This window comes from Temnothorax nylanderi, unplaced genomic scaffold (genome assembly GCF_030848795.1).
Source record: "Temnothorax nylanderi isolate EJ_2023f unplaced genomic scaffold, tnyl_v1.0 TNYL_tig0213_pilon, whole genome shotgun sequence".
Classification (NCBI taxonomy): Eukaryota; Metazoa; Arthropoda; class Insecta; order Hymenoptera; family Formicidae; genus Temnothorax; species Temnothorax nylanderi.
In genome coordinates this window covers 279,925-295,114 of record NW_027249275.1, presented here as the reverse complement: position 1 = coordinate 295,114, position 15,190 = coordinate 279,925, and the positions used below count along the sequence as shown (strand labels likewise).

The following is a 15,190-nucleotide window of genomic DNA, read 5'->3' as shown; positions in this document are numbered from 1 at the left end:
CGCCGCGTAGAGACGAGACACACGTAGATTCCCTAGCTCTTGTCCGTTGACCGCCGAACATTTAACATCACAGCAAAAATTGTACGAAGCATTACGAGCAATAAACGACGTATTATTCCCAAAAAAGCGAGTCAATCAATATCACGAACATATATATATATATATATATATATATATATATACATATATATATTTCACTAAAAAATAATATTATGATGTAAAAAGCGCTATTTTCTATCAATTCCTTAACAAAATTTTTATTATAATTTTATCGACTATACAAAGTTGAATTAAAGCTACAACCCAAGTAGCATAAAAATATAAAAAATTGTTAAAACTCATTTTTAAAATATCTTTGAAAATGAGTTTTTAATATCTTTTATACATTTTTTGCTACTTGGAAAAATAATAAAAGTTTAAAAATATTTCACGATCGACAAAACAATGTGGAAAATACTTGAACTGATATGATAGGTGTACGTATACATTAAGCATCATAAAAAAAAGTTTAATAATTGCATGCGATTACATTCTTTAATTCAACTTTATAAAGTCGATAAAATTAAGACAAAAATTTTGTTAAGAAAATAGGAACAATACTTTTTACTTTACTAATATATTATTTTTTAGCGAGATAAAGATAAATAATATAATGAATATATTCTTGACTGGCTGCAATGTGTCCAGCTATGGTGAGAAATTACGAATATGTATGACACTTCCCATACAGCATGGAATATGCAAGAAATGTGCTATAAACAATCTATAAATATTTTAATATTCCACGGGTCATTCAGAATATTCTGTAGAAGTTCTATAAATATTCCATGAAATTTTGTCTATTCGGAATATGCATAGAATATTCTACAAATATTCTAATAAATGTAGTACATTTAAAAAATGCATAGAATGTTCTATAAATATTTTGACAAATATAGAATATTTGGAATATTTACAGAACATTTTGTTAATATTCTTAAACATTTATAGCATGTGCTATGAATATTCTAAGAAACTTTTCTAGAATTGCTATGAATATTTCGATAATAATCTGTAAACATTGCGATGAACATGAAATAATCAGAATATTAATAGAATATTTTTTACATATTAGTAGAATATTTTTAAAATAATCTATAAACATTTTAGGAAAAATATTGAAAACATTCTAACTATTCTAGGAATATTTAAAGAATATTTTGGAACATTATATAAATATTCTGGAAAACATTAATAAAAACTTTTTAGAAATTTTTCTGCAATATTTATAGAATATTTCGTGATTTTCTTGAAGTATCTACAATATGTTATGCATATTTCAAGAATATTTTATGAATATTCTGCAAACGTTGTGCGCATATTCAACCCTAGAACCTCCATAACGATCGAGATAATAAGAAAACAAATATGATAAGTATCTGTTAACCGTAGAAATCAACATTAATAAAAATTTTTTGGAATAAATATAATTATTTCAATGGAGTATCTGCACAAGCAGGTATGTATCTATACAGGTAGAAAGTTGCCACTGGTCTCCCGTAAAATTTAATAAAAATTTAGTATCTACGTTAATCGTCGTGATTGTAAGCGTCGACTGTAAGCGATTTACCACAGTCTCCCCTCTAACTTCGGACCTACCCATACAGCACAAAATGTTTTTAAAAAATATTTCTGAATATTTCTATAAAAGTATTACAAGTGCTCGGGGGGGTGTCAGTCGCTCCGGATTCGCGATCGGTCTATGATATAGTCGAAGGACCAGAAGGACCGTTCCCTCACGAATGCAACGAGATATGCAAGCAAAAGCGATACAAAGCATGCGACTCACCGTTCGTTGCCCATAGCCCTCGTGGATGGTGTTCTCTCGTTTCTCTCTCTCTCTCTCTCTCTCTCTCTCTCTCTCTCTCTCTCTCTCTCTCTCTCTCTCTCTCTCTCTCTCTCTCTCTCTCTCTCTCTCTCTCTCTCTCTCTCTCTCTCTCTCTCTCTCTCTCTCTCTCTCTCTCTCTCTCTCTCTCTCTCTCTCTCTCTCTCTCTCTCTCTCTCTCTCTCTCTCTCTCTCTCTCTCTCTCTCTCTCTCTCTCTCTCTCTCTCTCTCTCTCTCTCTCTCTCTCTCTCTCTCTCTCTCTCTCTCTCTCTCTCTCTCTCTCTCTCTCTCTCGTCCTTCCTTCTAGCACGTCCTCCGGAGTAGGCGCGAAAGCGGGCAGGTTAGCAAGCAGGCAAGGCACGATATCCACGCGAACAGAGGTAGGAAAGCAGGCAAGACACAAGATATGCAGGCAAGCGGTGTAGGCAAGGAACACGCAAGCGAGGCACGATCTGGCAGTGAGTCGACTCTTCGTGCTCCGAAAAAATGTATTGACGAGTTCACGTTCTAATGGCGAATGAATTGCTCCGGCACTCTTCGGCTCGCGCACATGCGAAGTACGGCGCGAGCGAGTACCAAGTCCAAATAATTAGGCGGGCCACCCGCAGGCGGGCAGCACGAGTCGGGTGAGTCGCGCGAGTATTTACCGCGGTCCGCCAACGTTTCGCGCGAGTCATCGAGCCCGTGCTCGGAACGCACCCTGTGTCGATGGTACTACTTGCCGTAGTACCCGCTTGATTTAATACGGTTAAGCGATCAATGCTGATATGCAACTTAATCCTACGAAAGCTAACATCTACTACATACAACTTAATAATACGGAATCTAACGACTATATACAGGCGAGCGCCGAACAACAAGAAATATTTTAAAATGGTTTTAGGAATATTTTAAAAAAGTTAAAAAATCTTTTGTGATAACATTTTTAAGAATATTTTAAGAATCTTTTAAAAATATTTATAAAAATGTTCTTTTTTATCACCCAGACAATATTTTCTTAAATATTTGTATGGGCGCTACTACTTATTTCTATACGGTATTCTACCTTAATCTATTGGTGCGTGAGTAGGAGTTGGCCCAATAATCGTGAATCGCAAGGAGGTTAGAAATGGAGGCGACACAATTTATATATCTGGTATAAACAGAATATATTTACATAATTACAAGTGTTATTGTGTCAGTGTTTGAATCTCATTTGGCTTGGAAAAGATTTTGCCTCCTCTTCGTTTGGTCTGCGTGGCCGCGTTCCTTCCTTCCTTCCTTGGGCTGATTTCCGTGGATGTCGAAGGTGTCCGTGCGCCTAGGAAGTTGGCGAGCGTCCACGCGCTACTGCCGGAGGTGTCTATACGCCGAGGAAGGCAGCAAGCGATCGTGTGCTACTGCCGAGGGCGACTAGCGCCTTGAGTCGGTGAGCATTCACGCGCTGCTGCCGTAGGCGTCTAACGTCTATGTCGGGCGACCAAGCGCCGTTGATTGGCTGGCGACTCGCGCCTCGTGCCAGGCGACCAAGCGCCTCTGATTGGCTGGCGTCTCGCACCTTTGCCAGGCGACCAAGCGCCGTTTGTTTGGCTAGCGTCTCGCGCTGTGAGCCGGGCGACTGTGCGCCGTGAGAGTCGGCAAGCGTCTAGCGCTGTAGCCGGGCGACTCGCGCCGTGGAAATCGGCAAGCGTCTAGCGCTGTAGCCGGGCGACTCGCGCCGTGGATTTCGGCAAGCGACTAGCGCTGAAGCCGGGCGACTCGCGCCGTTGGTGGCTTGGCGACTCGCGCCGTATGCCAGGCGACCGTGCGCCGTGGATGGCTGGCGACTTGCGCCTCGTGCCAGGCGACTCGCGCCGCCTCGGCCGGCGGCGGGCCGCCTTTCCCCTGGCTTTCGGTGCATCGCTGCTGCGATGCTCCCGGATCCCTGGGGGGTCTGGTGGCCCGCGGGCGGCCGGTCTCTCTTGTCGTCCCCTCGGGGCCTTGTTTGGGCCTCACCGCGTGGCACTTCTGCCTCCTACGCTGTGGGGCTCCCTGGCGCGGGCCCGTGGGTCCCTCCGGGGTTGGTCGGCCGTGGTTTGCCGCTCGCTGCTTTTTGGGGCTCCGCCCCCATTGTTCGCAATGGGGAACGGTAGCCTCTTTGTGGTGGCGGTCTGCGGCGGGCCGCCCCCTGGGGGTCCCCGGGTCCCGCGGCTGGGACTCCTTTGCTTTGTGACTTGTTGGACCGGGATCCTCGCGGCGAGTGGAATCCATCGCGTTCTTACTCATGGGCGTCTCTGCGCCCGCTTTCCGCCCCCCTACCTTTCTTTATTGTATGTACGTTCCCCCGAGATCGGGGTTGGCTCGCGCCTTACTTCGTGGGACACGCGGAAGAGATTCCCGCCACCGCATCGAACCGGTCTCGGACCAGTGGAATAGGGACCAACCATGAGTTTTGCGTAGGGCTCTGGGGGAGACGGGGGCGGGTGCCAGATGACTTAACATTGATGGACTCGCGGATTCAAGTCCATGTTTTTATGGTGGTGGGTTTTTGTTCTACCCTGTTCTCGTGGAGCCCTCCTCCGGATAGGGGGGTTTCCTGTTAGTCTTGGTTCGTACACGTCCGTGTATGTGTTATCTGGGGCGCGGACTCCCTCGGAGGAACTGCCCGCAACCGATGAAGAGACCCTCGATGATATGTCGCCCGCAAGCACTCTCATGGGGGTTCTCCGAGGTGGTGGAATGACGGTGAACATGGTTCCCCCGTCATTCGACTAGGCTCAGCTTCCCTCGGGGGCTAAAGCGCCCCAGGGTTGATCCTTCTCGTTTGTGATCATGTCTAATTGGTATACATGTATCCGGGCGTTTCGGCGCACGGACTGTCTCGTCACGCGATGTAATGTCTCCGACCTACCACGTGTCGTGACTATGGTCCCTTGTGCTTTGTTTTGGGAGAAAGTTTTTTAGTGGGTGCAAGCCCCACATACCTCGGGTGGCCGGCCCCCGGAATGATGCGCGAGGCATTTTCTCTCTTCCTCCGAAACAAAAAAAAAGCGATTCGCGCCGAAGGTGGCTGGCGACTTGCGCCTCGTGCCAGGCGACTCGCGCCGAAGGTGGCTGGCGACTCGCGCCGAGTGGGTCTTTGAGCTTGGGAACTCTTACCCTAGGCGACTAGCGCCTGAAAATATCTGCCTCGGTCCCGTAGGGGGTCTCCCTTTATACTAGTCGATGCGGAATTTTGACCGTGAGAGAATGCGCGGGCGATGCGACGCCTAGCGGCGTTGCCGCGAACTGCCGGTAATACAGGCGCCGCGCGGGCGTGTACCAATGGTGGCGCGTACCGCCACAATTTGAAATATATTTTTAAAATATTAATTTAAATCCACATATTTATTGTTTTATAATCTTGTTCCAAAATATTTAAAAATATTTTTAATTTATTATTGGTTCCATAATCTTTTTTTAACCCTTAACTAGCACACGGGGTGTCAAACACCCCAAAAGTCACCAATGAAACATTCCAATACGTTCCACCTGGCAGAAATCGTCAGTGCCCTTCCAAACACAATTCAAATCAGACGTATAGAATTGCTGGGGTGCTGAACACCCCAAGTGCAGGAATTTTTTTGAAGCCTCAAAACTAAAAATTTCATAGTTTAGGATATTGGGTATCATTTTCCAGTGTTTAATGTATGTACTTGATTTTTTTCAAGCCTATTGGAGCCTCCATTTCGCCGTACCCAACGTTCAAAGTGTGTGGGGTGTACAACACCCCGTGTGCAGATAACGTTCGATCGCGGACGTGTGCTAGTTAAGGGTTAAATATTTTTAAAATATTATGAAATATTCTTAATTAAAAGATGCATAGTAGCGCATCTTTCCGTGCTAGTTTGGAACGACGCCACTAGGCGGCGCATGATGGTAAGACTAACTCGTAAGTAAATTTCAGTTGAGGGCTAATATAAGCAGGTCTCTGGCGAAGCAAGAGTATGACATTCGTAAGATATGTATATTTTTCAAATATCAAGATGTACCTATATTATTTTACAGATATTAAAAAAATCTTTCAAACATGAAACACACAATTATTGCTGATTGGGTTAAACATATTTTATTTTTTGAAGTAATATTTCTAAAAATATTCTCGAATAATCTACAAATGTTTGTAAATATTCCCAAATATATTAAGAAAAATGTCTGTATTCCAAGATTGTTTTAATAAATTCACAAATATTCACAAATATCCTATAACTGTTTTATAAATGTATACAGAATATGCGATACCCCATTTTTAATATTCCTAAAATAATCTATAAATGTTCCATAAATATACATATTTTGCATATATAAAAAAATTATGGATTATGCGGAAATATTTATAAAACATTTGTAGATTATTCGAGAATATTTACAGAAATTTCTAAGGACATTCAAAGCGGGACATTACACGTTCTTTGCACATTTATAGATCATTCATAGAAAATTCATGAATATTCTAAAGAATATTTATAGAACATTCATGGAATATTTCATGCTGTATGGGTAACAAGTAAAATATATTCACTGAATATTAATGAGTAATATTAGTTATAATAAATTGTATAGTAAATGTAGTATGTAAAAACAATTCACCGATTTTTTAAACGCAAAAGTATTTCAAACACTCCTGTTATCCATTGAAGATTAATAATAACAAATAAAATTTTCACCCATCGCACTTATTTATCACAAACACCGTTATTTCATTAATTATTTATGAAAAACATAAGCTTTATATGTGTTTACATATGACAGCTCTAATACTTTCAGGAATAGGCCAGCCATCTTGGCCTTGTGACGTCACGGCTACGTCACGACTGAAAATCCCAATAGGGCCTAAGTCAAATTTTTTAAATGAAAACCCGTATTTTTTATTGTATCATCTTTCTATATAATACTTTTATATAATATATAATACTTTTTGAGATATTCAAGGAAAACTTGGTAACTTTTTCAATATATATTTAACTTGTGATATCTTGATGATTGTTTGCCAGAGAAAAAAGTGATACAGAGGACTTTTTAACTTAATTTTATTTCAAAAATGTGCTGTTGCAATAGTATACTCCAATTTTTTTTAAATATTTGTGTATGCATCTTCTTGGAGTGTTTACAAATATTTAAAAAAATTGGAGTGCTATTGCAACAGCATATTCTTAAGACAAAATCAAGTCAAAAAGTCCTCTATACCACTTTTTCCTCTGGCAAACAATTATCAAGATATCATAAGCTAAATATTGAAAAAGTTACCAAGTTTTCCTTGAATATCTCAAAAAGTATTAGGCAAATAAAAAAATTTTTCAAACAAAAGTTGTTCAAATTAATTAATAGAGAAAGATGGTACAATAAAAAATAGGGGTTTTCATTTAAAAAATTTGACTTAGGCCCTACCCAGCGAGAAATGACCCATCGAATCGACGTCTAATTGACGTCGAAATCATCAATATTACATCATATCGAAATAATGCTCGAAATTTGAAGCTTATTTCGATGTTTGTGCTATATGACATTTTTCAAAAAAAAGAGATTATTTGTGACATACATTTATCGCGCCAGACTGTAAACATGCAAATTATGTATTTTCTGTTAAGACATCGATATTTCATCATTTCGATATCGATTCGAAGCTATTTTGATTTGCCTGTCAAATATACATATAATAACATTGCCATTATATAGAATACAATATGAATAAAAAATTATATTATATTGGCAGACATGGATAATGTAAATATTTTATGATTTGAGCATTATAATAATTGCGTTACAATATTAATTTTTTTACGCTTCCATTTCCATTAAATAGTTACTTTATAACTGTAAAATTCACAACAAAATTCCTGTTTGTAATTTGACAATTTTGAAAATTAAAATATTATATAATAGGTACATTTTCAGTACTACATCCGCTCATTTATTAAACAAGAAGTTAAATTAAGCAACTAATTAAATTATTAATATTAAATATTAATACAATAAAATATTTGTATTTACATTTATCAAAATAAAAAATAAGTTCAATTATGAAAATAAATATTAATAATTGGACTTATCAAAAATTAAATAATTTGTTCAGATATTGCGCTCGAATTCTTTTCGCGTTTTACAACGCCCGATCGTTTCACATTAGATGGCGCGACGCGTGAGCCGCCACTTTCAAAGCGCCCCCGCCTCCTTCCTCACTCGTTAGGTGTCATGGCCGCACTTGCTTGGGTTTCTTCGAACGTGTCGAGTCCGTTACCTCTTTCTTGACGGATTGATCGTTGCGGCGCGTGTTCTGGAGACCAACCGAGCGAGAGTCGGATCACCTGCACAGGGACACCAGGGAGAGCTCACCGCCAGGAAAGGGAGAGCTGCGGCAGCTAGCGTCCGAGAGGGAGGATCGAGACGAGGAGAGATTCTCATTGGGACGCCATATTTGTTACTTTCATTTGAGGATTCATATTTCTAGGGTTTATACCGTCATTTTTAAGGATTAACCATTAATTGAAATGGCTTTAGGACACCTGCGTTATTCTTTCACAGATGTACCGCCCCAGTCAGACTCCCCGCCTGGCAGTGTCCTCGAATCGGATCACGCGGGAGTATTAACGGCGATCGGCCGCGAGGCCTCACGCCACTCTGACACGATTGGCTCTAGAACACCGTGACCGCCGGGGCACGAAGCCCTCGGGGCACGCGCTCCGCCTAACCGAGTAAGTAAGGAAACGATGAAAGTAGTGGTATTTCACCGGCGATGTTAACTATCACTTGAAGGTTAACCATCATCCAAAAAAAAAACCCTTAAAGTTGGGTGTGATTTCGGAATTGAAGATTAACCTTCAAATGATGGTTAACCTTCAATTGGCGGTCCGAAATCACACCCAACTTTAAGGGTTTTTCTATGGTGTTTTTTTAACGGTTAACACCAAAAGTTGAGTGTATTTTTCCATAAGGGTTAGGCTGCATATATGTGTGCAGGGCACAAATAAGCAACTCACAATGTCAGTAAAGTCCTCTGCAATTATTTAACAACACAGAAAATATATTTCTACTTACCTTGATCACAAGAAATAATAATATGCATTTATAAACTTTAGTCAACACTGTCAACAGTTGTATAATGCGGGCCTAACATGACCGGCTGTAACCAACCAATCAGAAGTAGGAACAATATAGAAGTCTGTGATTCCCACTTTGCCGCCGCCGCCATCTTATGATCGTACGCCCTGCTGTCTATTGGTCTATAACCGACCAATCAGAAGGAGAAACAAGTTTGAGTTTCTCTACTAATATAGGACTTTAATAGTATAGTGTAGACGGATAAAAATCATACTGAAGTTAGTTTTCAATCGTACCAACCCAATCGCGTACAGCTATTGCTAGTCTAGCGCCATCTAGTGGCTGGGGCACTTATGCTCTATCTAGACCGGAGGATAATTCTAACCTCAATAAAGTTAGCCGGACAAGTTCGACTTAAAACATTTTTTTTACGAATCGTTTGTTAGTCGTTTGTAGGTGCGATTGTTAGACTAATTTAAACATTTGTTAGTTAATAGGTTTTGTGTAAACACGAAAATAATTTTTAGTGTTAATATATAGCCGATAAATATAGAATTCTTTAGTTTTTGTTTCAAAACGTTCAGTTGATGCGGAATCGTTTGTTGGTCCCGAATAAACTAATTAAAACGTTTGTTCAATCACGGTTTCGATAAAAAAAAAGGCGAAAAACTGTATGTGCTCCGTCACAGCTCCGTGGCCACATGCGCATGCGAAAAGTGCGCGAATTTGAAATGTGTATATAATATACTTATAATGCAAGTTTGTGTCAGTGCTAAAGGAAGTAATTTATATATTAACACTAAAAATTATTTGGTAATTATACAGTTTAGGGGCTTCACCTCAAATATCGATGAAATTATGCTCAATCGACGCGTTTTTGCACGAAACGAAAGAATTTGGCAAAAAAAAGTGTCGCTCTGCTTCGCGAAGCGAGATATTAATCGTTAAGCTAGATTCAGACAAGACGCATCAAGCGTCAAGCAGCGAGCAGCAACCCAATCAGCAAGGTAATATCAGCAGTGACGTAGAAAATATCGCCTCGCTGATTGGTTGCTGCTCACTACTTGACGCTTGACGCGTCCTGTCTGAATCCAGCTTTAAAGTTGACTATTATTCAGGGGGTCGATTCTGTATCTTGGGACGAGGTGAAAATTACAAAAGTGAGGAAATTCACTAGAGAATCTACAATTTCATTTGTCGAAATCTAGTAAATCTATTCACTTTTGTAATTTTCACCTCGTCTCAAAATACAGAATCGACCTCCAGGTTATGCTGCCATATCGACGACATGAACATGCCCCGTGGTCACATGCGCATGCTCAGTTTCCACGCGCGCATGCAAAAAGTGCGCGAATTTGAAACATATATAAACTTATAATGCATTACTTAGCTTTCTCTCAATTTTAAATGAATATATCTATAAAATATATGTTATGGTCAAACTCCGCGGCATTCCTAGTATTGACTGGTCAATTCTGCGGAATGACTGGTCAATCGTGCGGAATAACCAAGCGTCTTGATTCAAACAGTTAAGGTGCGATTTCACGATGACGCTCGACGCTGGATTCGAGCGTCAAAAAGCTAAACTGTGTTTAGCTTTGAGGGTGCCATTACATGGAGCGCGGAAACGCGGAAACGCGGAAGCGCGGAAGACAAAATTGACTAGATTTCCGTCGATCCGTTCCGTCTGTTTTGAATGCCTTATATTACATGAAGCACATTTTGAGCGGAAAAGCGGAACGGAGAATTATAAAATATTAATTTTTAACGGTATTTATTGATTAAAATGCTTGTATTCAATAGATAAGCTGAAAAGATAAGCATATTAATAAAAATTGCAATGAATTAAGTAAACACAATTTTAAGAAATGAATACAAATGTCTATTTGTCACTATACTGTTCCGCTTTTCCGCGCAAATTGTGCTCCATGTAATATAAGGAGAAACAAACTCGCGGAACGGACGCGTCAAATGTTCGTTCTTTTTCTCTGTACTGTTGCACGCAGATACCTCAGATAGGTTATGTATTTTTATAATATATTCTATCCCGCTTAGAATATTGTGGATATTTCTCCGTGAAATTGGAAAAGTGATTTAATTGTTATAAACTATTCGGTAGAACAAGCGCTAATGCATAAGTGCTCTATAGCCGTGACTCCTAGTGCAGGCTAGTTGTGGCACGTGCGAAAGACTCCAAATATATATATATATATATATATATATATATATATATATTCTATTAATTACAAATCTCGGAAGAAAAAGTTATTTTGTACTTTGTGTATTTTATTAATTATTTTAAAAGTATATCATGGATCCAAATATCATGTTAATGATTATTATGAAGTTTCTCATACAAGCAAGAGATGAACCGATGAGACATGCAGAAATAACAATGAAAAAAGTGACTTCAATGTATTATTTGTACTTGCGTTACAAGAAATTGGAAGACAAAAAGAATCGAAGAATATGGGTACGACCTATTTTTACCGAAGAAAGAAGACTTGCACAAGGTGACAGCAACAATTTACTTGTAGAGATGAGATTGACAGATCCCGAAAAATACTTCAACTATCTCAGAATGTCATCAACAATCTTCAATGAGTTACTCAAGCTTGTATAAAATATTGTATATGTATTTAATATCTTGTATTTAATATCTCAAGCTTGAGATATTAACTGTTAAAGTTATATACTTGATGTTTATTGTTTAGCACTTCTTGGCACACACACACACAAAACACGCATGATTTCCGCTGTTCCGCTCAAATGCGATAGAAAGAAGCGACGGAAACGCGGAATCTAGTTACTTTCTTTCCGCGTTTCCGCGTTTCCGCGTTTCCGCGCTCCATGTAATGGCACCCTGACACTCGACGCTCATTTCAGCCAATCCAGTGGTTAGGTTATATTTCGCGTCCCTCTGAATCTATCACGTGACCAGATTTGACGCTCGAATCCAGCGTCGAGCGTCATCGTGAAATCGCACCTTTAGGTATCACGCTGGGAGTTTGATTAGTTTTATTATGCGGGGGAAGGGGCTCCACCGCAGACGGAGCTCCTCTCCCGTCTGTTTGTGTACTGTTTATGCACATGTGTATACATGTGTATAGTACATGTGTATAAACAGTACACAAATAGGCGTGGGAGGGGCTCCGCCTGCGGCCTTTGACTATAATATATTTTATAGATATATTTATTTAAAATTGAGAGAAAGCCAAGTAATGCATTATAATAAGTACATATATGTTTCAAATTCGCGCACTTTTCGCATGCGCGTGCGGCCACGGAGCATGCACATGTGACCACGGAGCTGTGACGGAGCACATACAGTTTTTCGCCTTTTTTTATCGAAATTGTGATCCAACAAACGTTTTAATTAGTTTATTCGGGACCAACAAACGATTCCGCATTGATTGAACACGTTTTGAAACAAAAACTGTAAAGAATTCTATATTTATCGGCTATATTAACACTAAAAATTATTTTCGTGTTTACATAAAACCTATTAACTAACAAATGTTTAAATTAGTCTAACAATCACTTACAAACGACTAACAAACGATTCATTAAAAAAAAATGTTTTAAGTCGAAGTTGTCCGGCTAAAGCTGGATTCAGACAGGACACGTCAAGCGTCAACCAGCTAGCTGCAACCAATCAGCGAGGCGATATTTTCTACGCCACTGCTGATATCACCTCGCTGATTGGGTTGCTGCTCGCTGCTTGACGCGTCCTGTCTGAATCCAGCTTAATGCCCGTTCTAGACTGGAGGATGATCCTACTCGCGGCTCATCCGACTATTACTACGTTTACGCGAGCGTTACTTCTGTAGTAACTTACGATAATTCCTTCGCGTAAACGGGATTTTGTAGTAACTTACGATAATTTACTCCGCGTAAACGCGTGAATTATCGTAAGTTACTACAGAAGTAACGCTCGCGTAAACGTAGTATATGGTCGTCCGTCTACACTGCACAATTTTAAGTTGTTTTAGGTTGGTAAGATTAAAAGCTGAGGTGATATCAGCAGTGGCGTAGAAAATATCGCCTCGCTGATTGGTTGCTGCTCGCTGCTTGACGCGTCCTGTCTGAATCCAACTTTAGTATCTGCTTGCGTCCTTCCCTATCCTCTCTCTCTCTGGTTAGCCTTTTCTTCGCTTCCCAGTAATAATTACCCGAATCCTGGGGTTGGACGTAACAAAGATATTTGAGTGGATAAATTAAAATGAGTTACCCTATATATGATCGAGTGATGCTATCTTGTGTTCCCTTTTTGATATCCTACAACTTTTGTCTAATTTTTTTTGTAAAATTAAAAAAAAATTTGGAGGGTGATTGTTTAAAATGGGACACCCTGTATAAAGAATTCAAGAAAAGATGTAGACTCTCTCAGCGTGGGACAGTTACGATAACTGTGGCCCCTTGATTTGTCGATAGTTTCGGGTAGTATTTTCTACGCTAAACAAAAAATTATATTAGGTCTTATAGGGCTAACTGCTCTAGTTTTTGAGATATACATCAGTGTTAAAGTTAAAAATAAAGGGACGATTACGATAACTTTGGTCCTTTGAAATATGTGATTCGGAAGCATTTTTGGTAAAAGACACGGAAAAAATAGTAAAAATATTCTATGATCAATATTTGTCTCTATTTCCAAATTTTAATTTCAAGTTTTTAGAAATAGGCTTGGTTTTAGATTAGTTTTTTTATGCGGAAAAGGGGCTCCGCCGTAGGCGGATTACGATTTACGTTCAACAAACGTAAATAATGCAAGACATTAGGGCGAGGTCCACCCTACCCCACCCTGGTTTGCTTATAGGGCGAAACGAGGTCTATTATTGTACGGTTCGGGTTTCCATGCGAACTGAGGTCCACCCCCACCCACCCCTGCCTGCAGGGAAGAGGCGGTAGCTCCTTTCCCGCCTACATGTGTACCGTCTATACACACAATTGAAGTATTATTCAAAAATTTATATTGTTTATTTTTAACTTTAACACTGTATATCTCGAAAACTAGAACAGTTAGCCCTAATAAGACCTAATATAATATAATTTGTTGTTTAGCGTAAAAAATACTACCAGAAACTATCGTTAAATCAAGGGGCCACAATTATCGTAATCGTGTCCTCAGCGTTTCTGAGTAAGTTATATTTACGTATTTTGAAAAATTATGTGAAGAAAGTTTTAAGAAAATTTCTCACCAGAAAATTGTTATCATCATATATCATTATCAATATTAGAATAAAAATATTAGAATTAAAAAAAAGAAAACACTAAATGTATATACATATGCTAATATTTTTGAAGAGGTCAATATAAGCATCTCATCGGTGACAGAAACTGTAAGGGTTAAAGTCGACCGTTGCGCGCCAAGCAGTCGATCTCTTGCATCATCAAGATGGCGCTCGAAGGTTCATCGCCAAGCGGGATATACTTCCCCAGTTCTCCGGTTTCTCCCTTTCAAACGCACTCTTCCTACTGGCGTTTCAACGGTAGGTCGGTAGCGTCAGTGCAGTCAGTCGCGCGCTTGGCGTCCTCACGAGAGTTTCGTGGTTTGTGTTGTTTTCCAACTTCGAGTTCCGCGGCGTCGGTTGCAACGGAAAAACGAAACACGCAACGCAACGCGTCCTTCGCTATTCCCGCAGGATAAACGCAACGTCGTCAGATCTGGCGGCGGTTTTTATGGTCTCGTAACTGGCCGTACGCGTGTGTGCGAACGTGAGTGAGGGAGAACGATAACGGCGTCCATCGGCGCATTCTCCGAGGGGGTGAGTTCCTCGCGTTTTTGTTTCTGCGTTCGTACTTGCGCGCGCGCGAACGCGACTCGCCGATAAGTTCGCGTCATCGATTATTAATACGCCACGAATACGGATTTGAGATCGAACTGCAAGATTCAAAGATTTTCGCACAAACGATTGCAATCCGGCTAATATGTCGTATATACTTTTCTTTTTCCCAGTCTCACGATTCGATTTCGACTCGCGCTCGCGGAAACGCGAGCGATATTCTTTATCGAAACAAAGAACGGTATAACTTGGCGTTCGAATCCAGTTACTCCAGTTTTTGCGGTTTTTTTTCACTGCATATTTATCGTGCGATCGCCAGCGAGAAGAGAAAGCGTACCGGCGATCGCGAAAATGATGCCGTTGCTCGAAATCCTGCGGATGGCGGCTAATCTCGGCGTCACCTCTCGCGCCCACCGGCGACACGTTCGGAATCGAGTACCTAGTTCTACGAGATCGAATCCACGTGATCCCGGTGTCGCTGTCGAATCAGAACAGAAACCAGCGCGGA

At 40.3% G+C, this 15,190-nt stretch overlaps 1 protein-coding gene across 1 annotated transcript in view; it reads left to right on the top strand.

The window, feature by feature from the left end:
- Positions 1 to 14,382: 14,382 nt before the first annotated feature.
- The window catches only part of Nrt (Neurotactin), a 45,699-nt gene continuing 44,891 nt past the window's right edge, over positions 14,383 to 15,190 (top strand). The window contains exon 1 of the mRNA XM_071717430.1: positions 14,383 to 14,664. The gene's annotated coding sequence lies outside the window, so the exon portion shown is untranslated. The remainder of the gene's footprint in view (positions 14,665 to 15,190) is intronic.